Source organism: Hylobates moloch, unplaced genomic scaffold, assembly GCF_009828535.3.
Source record: "Hylobates moloch isolate HMO894 unplaced genomic scaffold, HMol_V3 SCAFFOLD_6, whole genome shotgun sequence".
In the NCBI taxonomy this organism is placed as follows: domain Eukaryota; kingdom Metazoa; phylum Chordata; class Mammalia; order Primates; family Hylobatidae; genus Hylobates; species Hylobates moloch.
Genome location: NW_026652281.1, coordinates 73,696,075 through 73,715,777, shown reverse-complemented (window position 1 = coordinate 73,715,777; position 19,703 = coordinate 73,696,075). Strand labels below are relative to the sequence as shown.

The 19,703-nt window shown below is 38.4% G+C and overlaps 1 protein-coding gene and 1 long non-coding RNA gene across 3 annotated transcripts in view; one reads left to right on the top strand and one right to left on the bottom strand.

The window, feature by feature from the left end:
* The window catches only part of MOSMO (modulator of smoothened), a 76,225-nt gene that overhangs the window by 18,191 nt on the left and 38,331 nt on the right, over nt 1–19,703 (bottom strand). The gene's annotated exons all lie outside the window — the stretch shown is intronic.
* The window catches only part of LOC131383816 (uncharacterized), a 51,932-nt gene that overhangs the window by 25,446 nt on the left and 6,783 nt on the right, over nt 1–19,703 (top strand). For both annotated transcript variants that reach the window (XR_009214155.1, XR_009214154.1), the window contains one exon: nt 1,405–1,547. This is a non-coding gene — a long non-coding RNA (uncharacterized LOC131383816). The remainder of the gene's footprint in view (nt 1–1,404; nt 1,548–19,703) is intronic.

Sequence of the window (19,703 nt, the reverse complement as noted above, 5' to 3'; positions counted from 1 at the left end):
AAGGTTTCTTTACATTCTTTGAACCAATAAGACTTCATTGGTCTTATTGGTTCAAAGGTCTTATTGGACAACAGGTCACAATCTGAATTTCAGTTTTGTCACTAATTTGGGCAAGTCAGTTAATCCTTCCAAGCCTGCTTCAGCAAAAAAATAGTATAACCACCATTTAGGTCTGTGTGAGAATTAAACAAGATAATGAGATAACACCTGGAAAGCAATCAGAACTGTAAGCACTGAATAACAGTTTTCAGGAAAAGAAATTAGATATTCTTTTTTGATTAAAAAATACACAGGACAGTACAAGACACACCAATTTAACACAGTAGTGTACTCTGAAACTTGCATTCCAACATAAAAAGGGTGCTAAGGCTATTGGTCATAAAAAGTAGTCAGGACATTACTTCCCTGTCCAACTTTTTAGTATATTATTCAGATTGACCACACACAAGGCAAGTTCAGGCTTGCTGAAATAGAAGCTCTGGGGATGGATTTTATTGGAATACCAATGCTGGAAGCCTGGAGATTGAGAAAGCTTTGCTATTATAATGAAATAACAAAATGTTTTGTTATATAACAAGTAAAAAATGATCATTAGCCTTTAAGTTTGATTTTCTTTTTCCTTGCATCCTGTTGGCTGTTCCCTCTATCCCGATTTAAAAGACAACTATTACCACCTGTTTGTAAGCATGACTGTAGTTTGGAGGCCTTATTTTACAGTTGACTAAATCATACCCAACATTGCCCTCACATTACAGCTTATTAGCTCTTGCTCCCTAAACTGACCTTAGGTTTAATCCCATAAAGACATTAAACACTAACTAACAGCAAATTTCTATTTTAAAATCTGCTTTATTGACAAGTACAACATGCTACCAGAATCTGTCCTCACTATGGCACTGACTCTGCCAATTATTGAAGCTCTTAACATATAGTGCATGAAGAATTCACTAAAGAAAAGCTTACCACAATGTTTAAAATATCCATATAATGTATAGAAAATATGTGGAAGGATACTTGTCATACTGCCAAGAGTAGCCTACTCTGGTTGAAGAGAATTGGAGGTGACATGCGGAGAGGGGGTGAGAACCTTTGTATTTTTACTGTCTTATCTAAGTGTAGATAAATCCATACAATTCTGTCTTTGGAAAAAAAAGAATGTTTGCTTTATATTTTAAAATTCTAAAAGGTTTATAGGATATTACATATTAAATTTAAGTGTGCTAATTGCATTTACATTACACACTATGAAATCTTTCAATCATGTATGAATTTAAGCACATGCTCTGGATCTAAAAGAAATTAAGAGTATGTCAAAGAAATTAGCATAAACCAAAGTGAGTCAAGTAGAAGGCTAAAATGGAATTTCAATTACAATGTCTACATTTTCTATTCCATTTCAATTAGGGTATCATGAGAAACTCCCATGGAAGAATTCCATTCAAGGATACTTACTGTTTCTTCTCTGATTAATCTGGCAGAAGTAACCCATTTATTTCACCTGAATGAATAACCTCCATGGTTTGTACACAGAACTGAGCTGGATTAAGGTGAGACTGGTAAAGAGAATGAAAGTTAAATTTGGTAGGTTAAATAATTCTTGTGGCCAGAAAAGTACTGTGGAATTATCTGTAAAAGTATTTTAACAAAAACACTAAACATTAATGACCCCATAGCCTCACAGAAAAGGACTGCCTATGGACAATGATCAAGAAACAAGCAAGCAATGCAGCAGACAATAGCAGCTCTCAAACAAGTAAAGCTCCTGGCCAAAAGCAGTCATAAAATGAGAGAATTTAGAGCTGGCAGGGATCTCAGAGATCATCTGTTCTAATCTCCCCAAATTAGGGTTTAGAAAATACTGAAGCCCAGAGAGATTAAATGATTAATCCAAGGATACAAAGTTAATTAGCAGCGCTGAGACTAAAACCCAGGTTTTGAATTACCCACTTCAAAACTTCCTAGCACATGATGCTAACTTCCCTGAACACCATTCATTGAGTAAAGAAAATGAACAGTATTCCTAAAAATACCTCCAGGAACATTCAGACTTCTATCAGAACAGACTTAATCACAATTTTGTAAGCACAGTGATAGTGAATCTAAGGACTTTCATGGGAGGTAAAAAAAAAATACAGAGGGAGATGTCATATTTGGGTTCCTCTTGTCAGTTCACAGGAGAGGCTCCCCTGGGTTTTGTTCCTTATAAAATGTAACCTCTTCCTACACTGGCCACTACTTCTCATAAACGTTCAAGGAACACCCTGCTCTCAGTTTATTCTCCTTAAAGAAACATCCCAATATCTTTGTCTGAAGAACAAAAGGATTCCCTACATCAACTTTAGGCTCTTATCCTATCTCCAAGGAAACTTGGCTATTTATAGTCTACTCTCAGACATCAAAATGAACACTCACATTTGTCTTACCTATTTGCATCGACCAGAATATGTGCACTACTACCTTCTCAGAAAGGAATTTATATAAAGTCACAATAGCAAAGGATCCATTTATGATCTCCAGGCCTGTTAAAATAACTGCTCTTTTTCAACTAGTTGATATTCCGGTATTAAACAAGTTTAAATCATTTCTCTACTAAATTGTACTCCCTTAACAATTTACATGAGTACAGTAATTCTCTGACATTAAATCAAATTCTAAACCATTTAGTCATGTATGTGTTGTCTTCACAGGGAGATAGCATATCAGCCAGCAGTTAGAGTTCAGGTTCTGGATTAAGACTCAAATCTGGCCACTCAAAAAAGGCATGGTGGCTCACGCCTGTAATCCCAGCACTTTGGGAGGCTGAGGCAGGTGGATCACCTGAGGTCAGGAGTTCGAGACCAGCCTGGCCAACATGGTGAAACCCCATCTCTACTATAAATAAAAAAATTAGCCAGGAATGGTGGCATGTGCCTGTAATCCCAGCTAGTCAGAAGGCTGAGGCAGAAGAATCGCTTGAACCTGGGAGGCAGAGGTTGCAGTAAGCCGAGATCGTGTAATTGCACCCCAGCCTGGGTGACAGAGCAAGACTTCATCTCAAAAAAAAAAGGCTTAAATTCAGGTCCACCAGTTACTGGCTGTGAGATTTTGGGCAAGTTAATTAACCTCTGTAGACCTCAAATGCAGAATGACCTCCCAGTATTGTGTAGATTAAGAGAGAGAATGTATATAAAGCACTCAGAACAAATGCCTAGCACAGAGTAAGAACTTGATAGATGTTAAATATTATCAATAATGTGTTGCTATGTCGATATACTTTTAAAAAATGAAATAGGCCAGGTGCTATGGGTCAGCTCACACCTGTAATGCCAGTCCTTTGGGCGACGGAGGCAGGAGGATCACTTAAGGCCAAGAGTTTGAGCCTGGGCAACACACTGGGACTTTATCTCTACAAAAACTAAAAAAATCAGCCAGGCATGGTGATATGCTCCTGTGGTTCAAGCTACTCAAGAGGCTGAGGTGGGAGGATTGCTTGAGCTCAGAAGTTTGAGGCTGCAGTGAGCTATGAATATGTTACTGTACTCCATCCTGGGTGACAAAGTGAGACCCTCTCTCTAAAATAAATAAATTAAATATAAGAAAAGAAAAAAGAAATAAGAGAAACATAGTTTGGGATTCTTTCTCTTAATTTTTTATATATTTTTTATTTTAGTTTTCTCTTAAATGTATTATTGTCTCATAGTACCTCTGAGTCTCTTGCTTTTTTAGACTTAGAAGAAAAATCATGAATTCGTGTCCAATTTATGTAGATCCACTTGTTTTTAAATGAGTCAGAACTGTAAAAGTTTAGAGCCTCACAAATATGAGGAAAGCAAGTTTAACACTGAGACAAGTGTTTCTCTGTGCCATCAGTATGATGCCTCAATTATAAAGTGGATAGATTTCAGAGTGGAGAGCTTTGGAGAAAGACAAAAGTTCTAGTTCTGACATCTCTTCTTCCATTTAATCTTTAAGAGGAGCTTGTTTTCTCATTGTAGTTAAATTTGGCATAAGATTAAAAATGTAAGGTGATAATCTCCCTCAATTTTCAACTTCTGAAAACACTACCTAAGCTTCTGCAGAAATATATAAAATCAATCCCTCATTAATTAGCTTACATTTGTGGTAGCCATGATCTCCTAAGCAAAGAGATGGTGGTCTAGAAAAACCATACTTTAGAGAAGGTTTCTCATGATCTTGAGAAGCCTGGCACCACACCATGAGCTATGCCTGACTTTTCTGTCCAAGTCTAGTAGGCACAAATGTTCTATACCAAGCTTTCATTCATTCCGCAAATACTGAGCACATGATCTGTGCAATACACTGTAGGATGTATGAAGGACATATGAAGACATGACCCCTGTGTTTCCAGAACTTACATACACAGAGCCAGACGCACATCCACAGAAAGTTAAAAAGCACAATACATAGCAGGGTGTGAGTTAATGCCAAGGGAATTGTGCAGTCGTGTGGGATTAGGAATCTGGACATAAGCATTCTATCCACAGGCACCACTACTCATGGAATTTTGAGCAAAAAGCTTCATTGTCTTTAGGTCTACTGTCCCATTTTACAAGTGATATCCTAAAAGGCTTCTGATAACCCTTCACAAATGCTGACATTAGGTTTACTGAGGTTGAGTTTAGATACAATAAAATTCACATTTTAAAACGTATAATTCAATGAGTTCTGACAAATATATGTAGCCATTTCAATCATGATATAGAATATGCGCATCACCATAAAAGTTCCCAGACTCCTTTGCAGTTAGTCTCCTCCCCCAAGCTCCCAAGATAGATCTACATTCTAACAGTGTAGTTTTGCCTCTTGTAGAATTTTATATAAATGAAATCATACGCAATCATGAATAAGGCTACTATAAACATTTGCATACAGGTCTTTGTAAAGACACATTTTTCATTTTTCCTGTGTTAATGTCTAGGAGTGAAAAGCTTAGTCATATGGTAAGTGTATGTTTAAATTTATAAGAAACTACCCAACTGTTTGCTAAAGTGGCTGTACTTTTCTTTTTTTTTTTTCATTTTTTGAGACAGAGTTTTGCTCCTGTTGCCCAGGCTGGAGTGCAATGGTGCGATCTTGGCTCACTGCAACCTTTGCCTGCTGGTTTCAAGTGATTTTCCTGCCTCAGCCTCTGGAGTTGCTGGGATTACAGACATGTGCCATAAAACCCGGCCAACTTTTGTTATTTTTAGTAGAGATGGAGTATCACCATGTTGGCCAGGCTAGTCTTGAACTCCTGACTTCAACTGACTGGACTGCTTCGGCCTCCCAAAGTGCTGGGATTACAGGTGTGAGCCACCGTGCCCGGCCAGCTGTACTATTTTACATTCCCAGCAGCAATATCTAAAAATCTAGTTGTTCACCATATTCATCAACACTTTGTATTTTCAATCTTTTTAGTTTTAGCCATTCTAAGAATGTAGACGTAGGCATGTAGAGGTCTCTTACTGTGGTTTTATTTCCCTAATGTTTAATGATATAGAACATACGTTCATGTATTTATTTGCCATCTCTGGCCTGTTAAAATCTTTATCAATTAAAAAAGTCAAGTTGTCCAATGATTAAAGAGTTCTTTATATATTCCGAATATTCTGAATACAAATCCATCTTCTGACATGTGTTTTACCAATATTTCCCCCATAGCCTTGCTTTTAAATTTTCTTAGCAATGGCTCTTGAAGGACAAATGTTTTATATTTTGAGTCCAATTTGTCAATTTTTTTTTTTTGAGACAGAGTCTCACTCTGTCACCCAGGCTGGAGTGCAGTGGCACAATCTCGGCTCACTGCAACCCCAGCCTCCTGGGATCAAGCGATCCTACTGCCTCAGCCTCCTGAGTAGCTGGGACCACAGACATGTGCCACCACACGTTGCTGATTTTTGTATTTTTGGTAGAGACACATTTTCACCATATTGCCCAGGCTGGTCTCGAACTCCTGAGCTCAAGTGATCCACGTGCCTCAGCCTCCCAAAGTGTTGGGATTACAGGCATGAGCCACCATACCTGGCCAATTTGTCAATTTCTTATCCTGCCTTCTGTGGCTACTTAGTGGCAAAGGGGGAAAACCCCATTGATATGGTTTGGCTGTGTCCCCTCCCAAAATCTCATCTGGAATTATAATCCCCATCATCCCCACGTGTCAAGAGAGAGACCAGGTAGAGGAAACTGAATCATGGGGGTGATTTCCCCCATGCTGTTCTCGTGATAGTGAGTTCTCACAAGATCTGATGGTTTTATAAGTGTTTGGTAGTTCCTCCTGCGTTCATTCTCCCTCCTGCCACCTTGTGAAGAAGGTGCCTTGCTTCCCCCTTCACCTTCTGCCATGATTATAAGTTTCCTGAGACCTTCCCAGCCATGCTGAACTGTGAATCAATTAAACCTCTTTTCTTTATAAATTACCCAGTCTTGGGTATTTCTTTATAGCAGTGTGAGAATGGACGAATACATCCACCATCTTAATCCCAGACTGAGGCTTAGGCAATAAGAGATGACATCAGTCAGGACACCAGAATAATAAACGTTTATTATCTCTAGAGCTGTCTCTGAGAGATGCCCAACAACTCATGAAAAAAGCCTACCAAGGAGAATTCAACCTTCCTTATTATATCTGAACAGACAGCTAAACATTGTATCACCTCAACCATTTATAGGACAAGAATATAATAAGAATGGTTCTTACTACTGTATCTAGACAAAACTGTTTAACCCAGATGCTTAGAAAACATCACTCATATTACCTTTGGATGATCAATGAATGGCCAAGTCTATTCACTGTTTGAATAAATAATAGGTTATATACAAAATTAAAGAGATGACAATATATCTGGCGAGAGAGAGAGAGGGTTACTACATCACAACAGAAAGTCTCAGTTAAAACAACCAAGGTTATTTCAAAGTACAATTCTTATAAAACCAAAGTCTGTTCAGAATAAAAATTATACAGAACATAACCAAAGAGTTGTCAAGTTTGTTCCCAAGCTGCCCTTTTCTTCTCACTCCATATTCTTCCTAGGCAATCTCAGCTGGGTTCACTGATTCAATTATCACCTAAAAGCCAATGACTCACAAATTGATCTCTAGCTAAGACATCTCTTTTAAGCTCCGGATTCCTGCTTATTACTTCCTTAATATTTCCACTTGGATGCCTCATAGGCATCTAAAGCTCAACAAATACAAAAATGAACTTATCCTCCATTTCAAACCTCAGTGTCCTTCTCAATGGCACCACTATTCATCCAGCTGCACAGGTCAGTTATTCTTAACTCCTTCCCCTTCTTTCCCCCATAGGTTCCCACTCTGAAATCACTAAGTCAAGCGGAATTTACCTCCTGAACAAAAGTCTATCCTGTCCTCTCTGTCTACATGTCCAACATCCCAACCCAAGTCAAAGTCAATTCTCAGCACTCATCTCTTCTTCCTTCCAATCCTTTCTTCTTCATACTGCAGAGCAATTTTTTTTTTTTTTTGAGACGGAGTCTCGCTCTGTCACCGAGGCTAGAGTGCAGTGGCGCGATCTCAGCTCACTGCAACCTCCGCCTCCCGGATTCAAGTGATTCTCCTGCCTCAGCCCCCCAAGTAGCTGGGATTATAGGACCACGCCATCACGCCCGTATAATTTTTGTATTTTTAGTAGAGATGGGGTTTCACCACGTTGGTTAGGCTGGTCCTAAACGCCTGACCTCGTGATCTACCCACCTTGGCCTCCCAAAGTGCTGGGATTACGGGTGTGAGCCACCGCACCCAGCCCAGAACAACTGTTTCTAACACGCAATCTGATTTTTGTCACATCACCTTAAACATTTTAGTGGCTTCTTAGGATAAAGAACAAAATCTCTACAAAAATGGCCTACCAGGTCCTGTATTACCTGAACTATGCCTATTTCTTCAGACAGATCTAATCGCACTCCTCCCCCTTGGCTCTATACAAGTTAGCCTCATTGGTTGTCTTCAGCTCCTAAAAGCACCAAACTCTTTTCCACTTCAGGGCCTTTTGCACGTTATTCTTTTTGCCGGCAGAACTATTCCCCGCTCATGTTCTTGCTAACTCCTGCACTTCCTTTCATTTCCAGTTTACATGTCATTTTCTTAGGGAGGACTTCCCTCGTAACTTCTTCCTGTTAATAGGTTCCTGTTAAAACTATATTTCTCCCTTTATAGCACTATGACAATTATATTTATTTTTACTTTTTGTTGTCTATTAACTGCTAGATAAGTTCTGTATATGGCCAGTATCTATCTTATTTTCCAATATATATCTAATGCCTAGCAGAGTTCCTGACATATAATGTCTGCAATAAATATTAAGTGAATGAACTATCAATCTCTTCTATGTAACTTTTGTGTCTGTTATTTGAGAACTCACATGCTATGATTCAATGTGCAACCCAAAATTCATGTGTTGGAAACAATCTGCAATGCAACTGTGTTGGGAGGTGGGGCCTAATGGAAGGTGTTCAGGTCATGAGGACTCCACTCTTATAAGCAGATTCATGCTGCCATAAAAAGAGCTTGTGAGAATGAATTCACTCTCTTCTGCCATGTTAGAACAGTGTTCCTCCCTCAGGAGGATGCAGCATCAAGGCCTCATCTTGAAAGCAGAGATTAGTCCCTCACCCCACACCTAAGCTGCTGGCACTTTGATCTTGGACTTCCCAGCCTCCAGAACTGTGAGAAATAATTTCTGCTCTTTATAAATTACCCAGTTTTAGGTATTGTTATAGCAACAAAAAATGAATAAAGACACCACATTTTTTCACATTATACTCTCTCTCTCTCTCTCTAAAATAATAAGTTAGTCTATAATTCTTCATTTTAAGGAAGGGATTGTTTGAACAGTGACTTTCCTAGGCCGCTGATACTATTTAATTAACTATTTGAGAGGAAGGAAAATAGAAAAAACTAGAAACAAATATGTATTTCAGTAAGTCAGCAAAACATGTTATATTTTAGGGACATATCCAGATAATAATTATGAATCCTGATAATGTTCTCATTTATTTCATGGACTAAAGGTATCCCTAAATAGAATCGGAAATGCATTTTTAACATGGCCAGCAAACTGTCATTTGAGATGTGTCTTGGGGAGTTATGTTGGTTCCTAATGGACTAGGCTGGTTCCTGGGACAGTGAAATGTAAACATAGAGAAACCAGAGAGACATTAAAAAATTTTTGTTTGTCTAATTTGAAAGGAGGGAGAAGGCCGGGTACAGTGGCTCATACCTGCAATCCCAGCACTTTGGGAGGCCGAGGCGGGTGGATCACCTAAGGTCGGGAGCTTGAGACCAGCCTGACCAACATGGAGAAACCCTGTCTCTACCAAAACAAAATATATAAAATTAACCGGGTGTGGTGGTGCATGCCTATATAATCCCAGCTAATCAGGAGCCTGAGGCAGGAGAAGTGCTTGAACCTGGGAGGCGGAGGTTGCGGTGAGCCGAGATCGTGCCATTGCACTCCAGCCTGGGCAACAAGAGCGAAACTCCGTCTCAAAAAAAAGAAAGAAAGAAAGGAGGGAGAAAAGGAAGCGACAAGAGAAACTTGAAGGAAAAAAAGACTACAGAATTGACAACTAATGTCTGAACTCAGGCCTCAGTGGCAGATGTCCTAGAATATAAGTTATATTTGTCAAAACATTTTAGAAAGAGAACTAAATAAGCCTAGTCCCCAAGAAGAGAGGGCTTCCGGGCAAAGCAACGAAGTCTAGCACAGGGGTATCCAGGCTTACTTTTGCCACCTCTCTGAAAGCAGGAATATACCCCAAGGTTCTACCCTGCCTCGCCCCCTGCCGGCCCAAATTAGTCCCTTTAGGTTTACTGGTCTTTTGGGACCACAGTGTGGAGGACATATCACCAAACAGCTTCATAGTTTTGGCATGGTCCAACCACATGCTTTGTACTATTCAAGTCAGTAAGGCTGCCTAACTACTCTTCCTCTAAAGTTAGTGAAAAACACAGGCATATAAGAGAGGCATAATGAAAAGTCATTTCTTTTCCACCCTAAAGTGATGGCTAAAGGTTAAGATGACTACAATTATCACCTTGCTATGTGAGCAAAACCTACTGATCCACTTTCCATTACAAAACCTGATATGGGATAGAATTTTTGTGACTTGAGCTGCAAGGATAAATCTTTTTCAAACAACTTATTTGCATTAAAGACTGATGATTGTTCTGGAAAGAATTTACTTTCATGAGAGAAAAAGTCTAGGAAGCAAAGTTAAGCTAGTAATGAAGTCTTTACCATCCATCATAAAGAAGGAGTGATTGAGTACTGCATGGTGTCACTTGTATTTGCCTCCAGTGGATTTGTATCTAAGCACAAGGAGGATGCAAGGGTAGTAGGAAAAAATAGCTAGTTCCTTTAAAAGTTTGCAAGATACTGGAGGAAGTGGCAATCCTGTTGTGGTACTGTAAATGTCAGGGTGTAACATAAAATGAAACTATTTCACAGTAGAGCATAATGTAGTTCATTTCAGCATCCTGTCATTGGGAGATAACAGTATATCAACACTTAACCTAGAGGAAACAGTGGTGTGGATGTAGCAGTACCCAGAAGCAGTGTGTTGACTAAGGTGACCAGGCAGATGCCATGCTACCCAGTGGAAACAGCATCAATCCTTGCAGTGGCCATTGGCAGTACACTGATGTATGATGTTGCACAGAAGCTGACCAGACTTGTTCACTCTCAAAAACAAATGGAGAGAAGGCAAGAGTTTTCAGTGGGCTAGAGACTTACACTATTAAGAGAATTCATGACTCAGCTAAATACAGGTTACGCTTACAAAGTTTTAATCATCTATACCAGACATAATAAATGTAAAGAAAAAAAAACCCCATCTTTATAAAAGAGAATGGATTAAACACTTTATGGAGATAAATGCCTTTGACATGTTTAAATAATTTTAATTTAGTAACAAGACCCAAATTATTCCTCTAAAATGAAAATGTGAAAAAAAAAATCTGTGAACAGTCTTAAGGAAAAAGAAAGGCGTCCAATTAGTAGATTCTCTTTCTAAATAGTCAAGATAGTGGGTACAGACACTGACTTTTGTTCCTATCACAGGTAGGGCCTGAATAAAGGTTTTGGTGAGATGCTTATGCATTTAAATTGTGCAGCATTGCTCTAAGTACTGATTACTAAGAGTTGAACAGAACTTATGAAGAGAATTAAGAAAGTTATTTTTCCTCAAAAAGATGTTAAAAAACATGAACAAAATTCCAGAGACTCCTTAGTAAACAATATAAAGAGAGAGGTAAGGTTGGTAAGGCTTTGGATAAGGGCTGAGAGTAGAGTATCATTTATATTTGATAAATTATATTCCATGGAATCTAACTTTCAAGGAAAAATTGGCATGAGAGGTGAAATACCCACTCAACAAAAATTTGTCTTCCTGGCTGGGTGTGGTGGCTCATGCCTGTATGTCCAGCACTTTGGGAGGCCAAGGAAGGAGCCCAGGTGTTCAAGACTAGCCTGGGCAACAGAGTGAGACCCTGTCTTTGCAGAAAACTTAAAAATTAGCTAAGTGTGGTGGCATGTGCCTGTAGTCCCAGTTACTGGGGAGGCTAAGGCACAAAGATGACCTAAGCCCTGGGGATCGAGACTGCAGTGAGCTAAGATCCCACCACTGGACTCTAGCCTGGGCAACAGAGGGACACTTTGGCTCAAAATGAAACAACAACAAAGTGTCCTCTTTTTATTTCTTATATGGTTTGGCAAAGCCTGCAAAGTCGCCAAGGTTAGAAATGATACTGGAATTTCCCCACCCGTCTCTCGCAAATGATAAATGACTTTCCTTTCTCTCTATACACACATTTTTAAAACTAAAATTTGAATATGTACTATATACATTTGCTACAAAAATTCAAAGACAAAAAGGGTATAGCATAAAGTGGTAAGTACATTTCCTTTCAACAATGGGCCTCCAACTACTCTGTTTCTTTTCCTTGAAGCAATAACCACTTCTTTTTTTTGAGACGGAGTCTCCCTCTGTTGCCCAGGCTGGAGTGCAGTGGCATGATATCAGATCACTGCAACCTCCGCCTCCCGGGTTCAAGTGATTCTTCTGCCTCAGGCTCCTGAGTAGCTGGGATTACAGGTGCCCGCCACTACACCCAGCTAATGTTTGTATTTTTAGTAGAGACAGGGTTTCACCATGTTGGCCAGGCCGGTCTCGAACTCCTGACCTCAAGTATTTGCCTGTCTTGGCATCCCAAAGTGCTGGGATTACAGGCGTGCGCCACTGTGCCTGGCTGCAACCACCACTTCTTGTGTATCTTTACAGGAGGGATAATGTATGCATATACAAAAGCATGAGTGTGTCTGTGTATAATTTTTTAAATGACCCATGCAGTCACAGTAACATATATAATGTTCAATACCTACTTTCCAAAACTTATTTTTAATAATTAGTAAATATAAAATATTTCTAAAATTACATAAGGTTAAACAAAACTATCATATCATGAACTCCCATGCATCCACATGCCAGTATAAGAAGAAAGAATAGGCTGGGTGTGCGGTGGCTCATGGCTGTAATCCCAGCACTTTGGGAGGCAGAGGTGGGTGGATCACTTGAGGTCAGGAGCTGGAGACCAGCCAGGCCAACATGACAAAACCCCATCTCTACTAAAAATAAAAAAAAATATAAAAAATAAAAAAATTAGCTGGGCGTGGTGGCGGGTGCCGGTGGTACCAGCTACTTGGGAGGCTGAGGCAAGAGAATCGCTTGAACCTGTGAAGTGGAGGTTATAGTGAGCAGAGATCAAGCCACTGTACTCCAGCCTGGGCAACAGAGTGAGACTCCGTCTCAAAAAAAAAAAAAAAAAAAAAGATGAAAGAATATTACTATTACTTTTTGAATCCCCCGTGTGCCCTCTCTAATCTCGTTTTCTCTCCTGAGGTAACCACTCTCCTTGATTTTGTGCTTATTAATTCCTTGCTTGTAGTTTTACAATTTTTTTTCCCCCTAAACAACATGTTTAGTTTTATGTTTCATATAGTTTAATGAATTATATTAAACTTCATATAAATGGAATCCAATCTTATTATATGTATGTTTCCACAGTTTGTTTCTCTTGCTCAACATGACTGTTTAAGATTCAGATTGTTATAATTTATTTATTTTTCATGGCTGTATAGTGTTCTCAACATTTATTTATTCTACTCTGGTCACAGATTTCTAGAAGTTTGTTGCTGTTTTGTTTTCTTATAAATGGCACTATGAACATTTCTGTCACCTGGGGAAATGAGCAAGAATTCCTCTAGAATCTGTTAATAAGTAAAACTGCTAGGTTATAAGGTTCATACACATCTTTAAATTTATTAGATAATACCAAATTGTTTTCCAAAGGGGTTATGTCCGAATTCACTTTTCTCCCAGCAGTGTGTAAGGGTCCCACTTGCTCTACATATTCCTGCCAACACCTGGTACTGTCTGTGCCTGGTAATTTTACTTAATAACATATAATAGAGAATCTTACATATTAGCATATACAGGGCTGCCTCATCCTGTCTAAAGGGCTTCATAGTATTCTAGCATATAGATATACTGTATTTGTACAGTTGTCTATTGAGGCAACTCTCCAATATTTCCCTTTAATGGATGATTTCCAGTCTTCTGTTATTTCAAACAATAACAATGGACAGCCTAATTTATCGTTATGAAATTCATTTCACACATGAAACTATGTCCGTAGAATAAATTCCTAGAAATAAAATTTCTGGGTTAAAGAGTATATGCATTTAAAATGTTCACCGATATTGCCAAATTATTCAACACATATATAGGAAAAAAACTCAAACCATGTTTTTTTCTGTCACACCACAGCAACACAGAAGGCTTTTGTGACCAAATGCGTGGGGTTTCTCCCCCACACACCAAGCAGTGGACACCAGCCAGGTGTCCTCCAATTCAATTCTGACACTGTCTACCTGGAGATAGTATCAGATCCCATGGGTTGATGGCTCAGTCCCCAAGACTGCCACCCATCCCATCGCAGACACCAGTCAGTCACAAGCCGGGGCCTCCAAAACTTCTGACTGGCTTCAAGTTGGGGTTCCCACGATCCCCTTTTTGGGTTCAATTAACTTGCTGTAACAAGTCACACAACTCAGTGAATCACTTATGCTTACTGATTTATTAATGTAAAGCATACTGCAAAGGATATAGATGAAGAGATGTGTAGGGTGAGGTATGGGGGAAGGGGCATGGAACTGTTGTTGGTACTTCCCTTAATGAAGTACAAGAACTCTTTAAATATTAAGGAAATTAGCCATTTGTCTGTGGTTTGACCTATTGATATTTTAGCCTAGTTTGTTACTTTTTTTTGTTTATGGTAGATTTTTTTTTGTAGGTAGAAATTTTATTTTTATGTAGAGTCAATTTTTTTTTTTTTTTTTTGGAGATGGAGTCTTGCTCTGTCGCCCAGGCTGGAGTGCAGGCACTATCTCGGCTCACTGCAACCTCTACCTCCCAGGTTCAAGTGATCCTCCTGCCTTGGCCTCCTGAATAGCTGGGATTACAAGTGTGCACCACCATGCTCGGCTAATTTTTGTATTTTTTATTAGAGATGGGGTTTCAACATGTTGCCAGGCTGGTCTTGAATTCCTGACCTCAAGTGACTCACCTGTCTTGGCCTCCCAAAGTGCCGGGATTACAGGTATGAGCCATTGCACCTGGCCATAGAGTCAAATTTAATAATCATGTCTTTTACAGCTTCTAGGTTTTGTACCATACTTTTGGAAAGGTCTTCTCTTACTCCAATAGTAAATTACTTGTGCATATATTAAACACAGCGGTTGTCAGACTGGACTGCACTAAAAAATGAACTCTCACTTTGAGTTTTCTCTACAGTAGGTTTCTCAACCTCAGCAGTACTAACTTTTTTTGTTTTTGTTTTTGTTTTCTTAAGAGACAGAGTCTCACTTTGTCACCCAGGCTGGATCATAGCTCACTGCAGCCTCAAACTTCTGGGCTCAAGTGATCCTCCTACCTCATCCTCCCAAGTATCTAAGACTTAGACAATCCTGACACAGGCATGTACCACCACATCCATCTACTTAAAAAAATTTTTTTAAAGAGATGGTGTCCCCCTATGATGGTTTCAAACCCGTGGCCTCAAGTGATCCTCCTGCCTCAGCCTCCCAAGTAGCTGGGATTAAAGACACAAGCCACCACAACTGGCCCACTACTAACATTTTGGAGCAAATAATTACTTGTTGCTGGGGTTGTCTTGGGCACTGTAGGATGTGTAGTAGCATCCCTGGCCTCTACTCACTAGAAGTCAGTAGCACTCTCTCCCTCTAACAGCTGTGATAATCAACATGTCTTGAGACATTGTCAAATGTCCCTGGGAGATGGAGTGGCCAAAACTGTCCCTAGTTGAGAATCTCTGCTCTAGAAACAGGTTTACCTTCAATACTTCCTTCTATTCATAGAAATGATCAGACCTAACCAATTGTATTTAACCTGAAAGGTGTCTCTAAAACATTGGAACTAATTTTTTTAGTTTAATATTTTAAAGTACTTGGTGCTGACAATTCTTTTGTACAGTTCTGTCTCTAGCTTTAGAATAGCTTAAGAGCAGCCATTGCCTTATGTCCAATGGAACTAATCAAGTATGTTATTTAAAGACTACAAAACAGAATGTTGACAGAGGAGCCCAGGCAGGATCCAAGTCAATTCACTCCACTTACTCTAGTTTAAGAAGGGTTTTCCTTTTAATTTCCAAAATTAAAGTCAGTTTTGAAATGATACTTCCACAGAGTGCTTACTTTCCAAGGTGAGCTCTCCAACCACGGCATGGATACAACAGCCACGATAATGAAGAGTGTGTAGTAATGGTGAAGGAATAGATACATCAATCAACAATACGGAATCAAACACCCCAAGACAGCTAGGATATATAAGATGGCATTACAAATCAGAGGAAAGAATGGATTATTCAGTAAACTGTTTTAGGTAACTGGCTTAATGTTTATAAAATAATTAAGATTCCTACTTATTACCATGCAACAAAATAAGATGGCAAATTAATATAAAAATAAAAATCATAAAAAGGAAAATATTCTAGTTGGCTTTGTGGTCTTAGGAATAGGGAAAACTTTTCTAGGTATACATACAAAGTCAGACTATAAAGAAAAATACCATAACTATAATTTAAAGGTAAACAATAACCTCTGTGCAATACACATGAAGGGGTAATAGTCTTTATATGTGATACCTTTCAAATCAACATGAAACCTAAAATCAAAATTGAAAAATGGAGAAAAATATGAACAAGCAATTCATATAAGATGGCATATAGAACATCAAAAGTATATACATTTTTAAAAATTCAGTCTTTCTAGTAACCAAAGAAATGAAAACCACCAGCGTGGGTGACATAGCAAGACCCTTCTCTATAAAAGGATTTTTAATTAGCCAGGCATGGTGGCCGCCATGTAAGACTGAGATTCCGAGTAATCTCAGTTACTCGGAAGGCTGAGGCAAGAGGGTCACTTGAGCCTAGGAGATTAAGGTTATAGTGAGCCATGATCGTGCGATATCACTTCAGCCTGGGCTGCAGAATGAGATCCTAGTTTGTCTTTTTAAAGCAAACCAAGAAAACTTCTATATTTTGACTATTAAGGTGGCAAAAACTAAAAACAACAGCAAGAAAAACAGGTTGGGGAGCGCAACAAAATACTCTCCAGTAAAAACATAAATTTCTACATGTATTTCCTCAGCGCAATTTGGCAACACATATTAAAATCTTTAAAAATGTTAATATCCTCCCACCCAGTATATATATAGGAATTTAGAATACGGCAGAGATAGCATCAAGAAATATCAGGGGAGAAAAAGGGCTAGTTAATGAAGAACACGGGGGCAACCGGTTATAGAGAGGAAAACATAAAGCTAGATACTTACTTCAAATTATGAACAAAAATAAATTCAAGATGCTTTACAAAGCTAAATATAAAAAAGAGAACTATAAACGTGGAGTAGGAAAGTCTTTTCAATGTAAGAAAAACCCTGAACCCATAAAGAAAAAAAATGATCCACAAAGTTTTAAACATCTTTGTCAAAAGAAACCATAAATAATAATGAAAAATAAATTTGAAAAACAACGTGAGACTGGGAGAAAATATTTACAACTATATAACAATATCTGGAATACATGAATAGGTACCAAACATTAATAAGAAAAAACGTAAAACCTCAAAAGATTAAATATGTGGCCAGCAACATGAAAAGATGTTCAACTTAATAAAGAAATGCAAATTAAGACAAAATACCATTTTGGGGGCCATCAAATTGTCAAAAGCTAAAAAGATTTATGCTATCCAGCACTGGAAAAGATATGGAGAAATGAATATACTTTTACACATTGTTGAAAAGGTTGGAAGAAAAACTGGTGCACCTTTTGGGTTGATGTTGATGTTGCAGCAGCAGCATCAGTTAACTATTATACAGTGTTAACATATCCCAGATACTATCCTAAGTCCTTTGTATACAGCAGCTCATTTAATCGTTCACAACCCTATGAGGGAGGTACTGTCATTTCTCCATTTGACAGATGTACAGATAAAGAACCTGAGGCACACAGATATGTAGTGTAACATCTTTCTTACACAAAGATGTTGGATTTGGGAATTTGGCTCTAGAATCTGTGGTATTTGCTATGCTATACAGTCCTACACTGCAGTAGCAACCATGGAGGTACACTGCTCAGATCTCCCTTGAAGACACCTCGCAGTTCAGTTCTGATGTACCTTTAGGACTTAACTCCCTCATCTTTCAAGATCAGGCCACTTTCTTCCCTGGCAGTCCCAGGTCAATAACTGAATACGTGGGAGTACCAGGGCCTGGCTATTTCTATCCAACTGGTAGTACTATCCTTCTAACAGGCAATCTTCACCCCAGAGTGCCCCACTGAATAGGCTGTAACTGTTAGATGTAAATCAGAGTCTAAGCTCTTTCCCTTCCTTCAGCTTCTGACTGCCTATCTTTCACAGGTACTCAGTGAACTATTTGCAGTCCTAATTCTGTCTCAGTGTCAGCTTCCCAGAGGACCTGACACAACTGCCTTTCTAAGAAAACTTCAAGTGCATATACCTTTCTGCTTAGCAATTTCATTTTTACATATGCAACCCAGAGAAAAACCTGCACGTAGGGAAAAAAAAAAAAAAACAGGTACAAAGATGTTCACTGCACTATTACCTATAACAGTGAAAAACCTAAATATCTATCAAGACAGGAATGGTTAAATTATGGTGCACAAACAGTATAGAATACTAAAAGGAAATAATTCTGTGCATATTGATGTGGAAAGATCTCTAACACATTGAGAAAAAAGCAAACCACAGAACAGTATATATGATGAGATCCATTTATTAAAAAATTATATATATTTCTGTAAGTCCACATATTTATAAATATATAGAAAACTGATAGTAGTTCTGGAAAGGAAAGATGCCAGGAGGGGGTGAGAAAGGTAGGGATGAGTGAGTACTATATTTTAACTCTTCATTTTAAAATGTAGAATGCATTAATATATAGTCGATCCTCATTATTCAGGGTTTCCATACTTGTGAATATGCCTACTCACTAAAATTTATCTGCAAGCTCCAAATCAATAGTTGTGGCACTTTTGTGGTCATCTGAGGACATAATCCACGTGTAGAATGGAAAAAAAAATTTGAGTCACATGACAGCCATGTTCCCATATGCAGCTTAGCATGGCAATGCTCTGTTGTCTCAGTTCTCCTATAGTAAGTGCATGTCTTTTCTGTGGTCTCTTCAGCGCTATGTCTTTCACATTTTTGTGCCTTTTATTGATGATTTCACTGTTTAAAATGGTCCCAATTATAGTGCTGAAGTGCCGTCTAGTGTTTCTAAGTGCAAGAAGGATTTTCCCTTTCAGAGAAAATATGTGTGTTAGGGAAACTTCGTTCAGGCATGAGTTGCAGTGCTTCTGGCACAATACTGTTGACATATATTACTGTACAGGATTATTAACATATAATATTAATGTAATTGAATCAATATATATTAAATAATATGTCCTAAAACAGAGACATACAACAAAGTTATGTATTGATCAGTTGATGAAACGTGACCTGCAGGAACCTAACCCTGTTTATTTTCCCCAGGGGCAATGATCCAGTATTCACTAATTCAGTGTTCGCAGTGACTTTATAGAACATAACTACCACATGAGAATCGACTGTATTACTAAAGTTTAAAAAACAAAAAGGAACTATGTTGGCCAGAACAATAGCTCTAACCTTTAAATAGAGCAATAAAGTCATTAATAGGGGTTGAAGTGTCCCTTTAGCTCTCCTGTGCACTCAAATCCCACATTCCTCAGCTGCCTGTTTTCATGGTGATGATATGGCCATTTAAATATCTCTTAACTCAAATTTTTCTTGACAAGGCCCCCAAAGAGAATTAAAGAAATCAAAATGAGTTACTACTGACACCTGAATTCATTCAAAAAGACTTGCAGTTTTTCCCCATGAATTATCCATAAGTATTTTAGGATATTTTATGGATATTAATAAGTGATTAATAATGATCCATATATTATATGCATTAATTATACTTACAGTTGAGCATCCCAAATCCAAAAATCCACATGTGGCTATTGAGTAAATGAAATATACTATACAACTATTTTTTTAAAACAGTAACTAAAGCCTTTTTAAACTTACTGCCACCCTT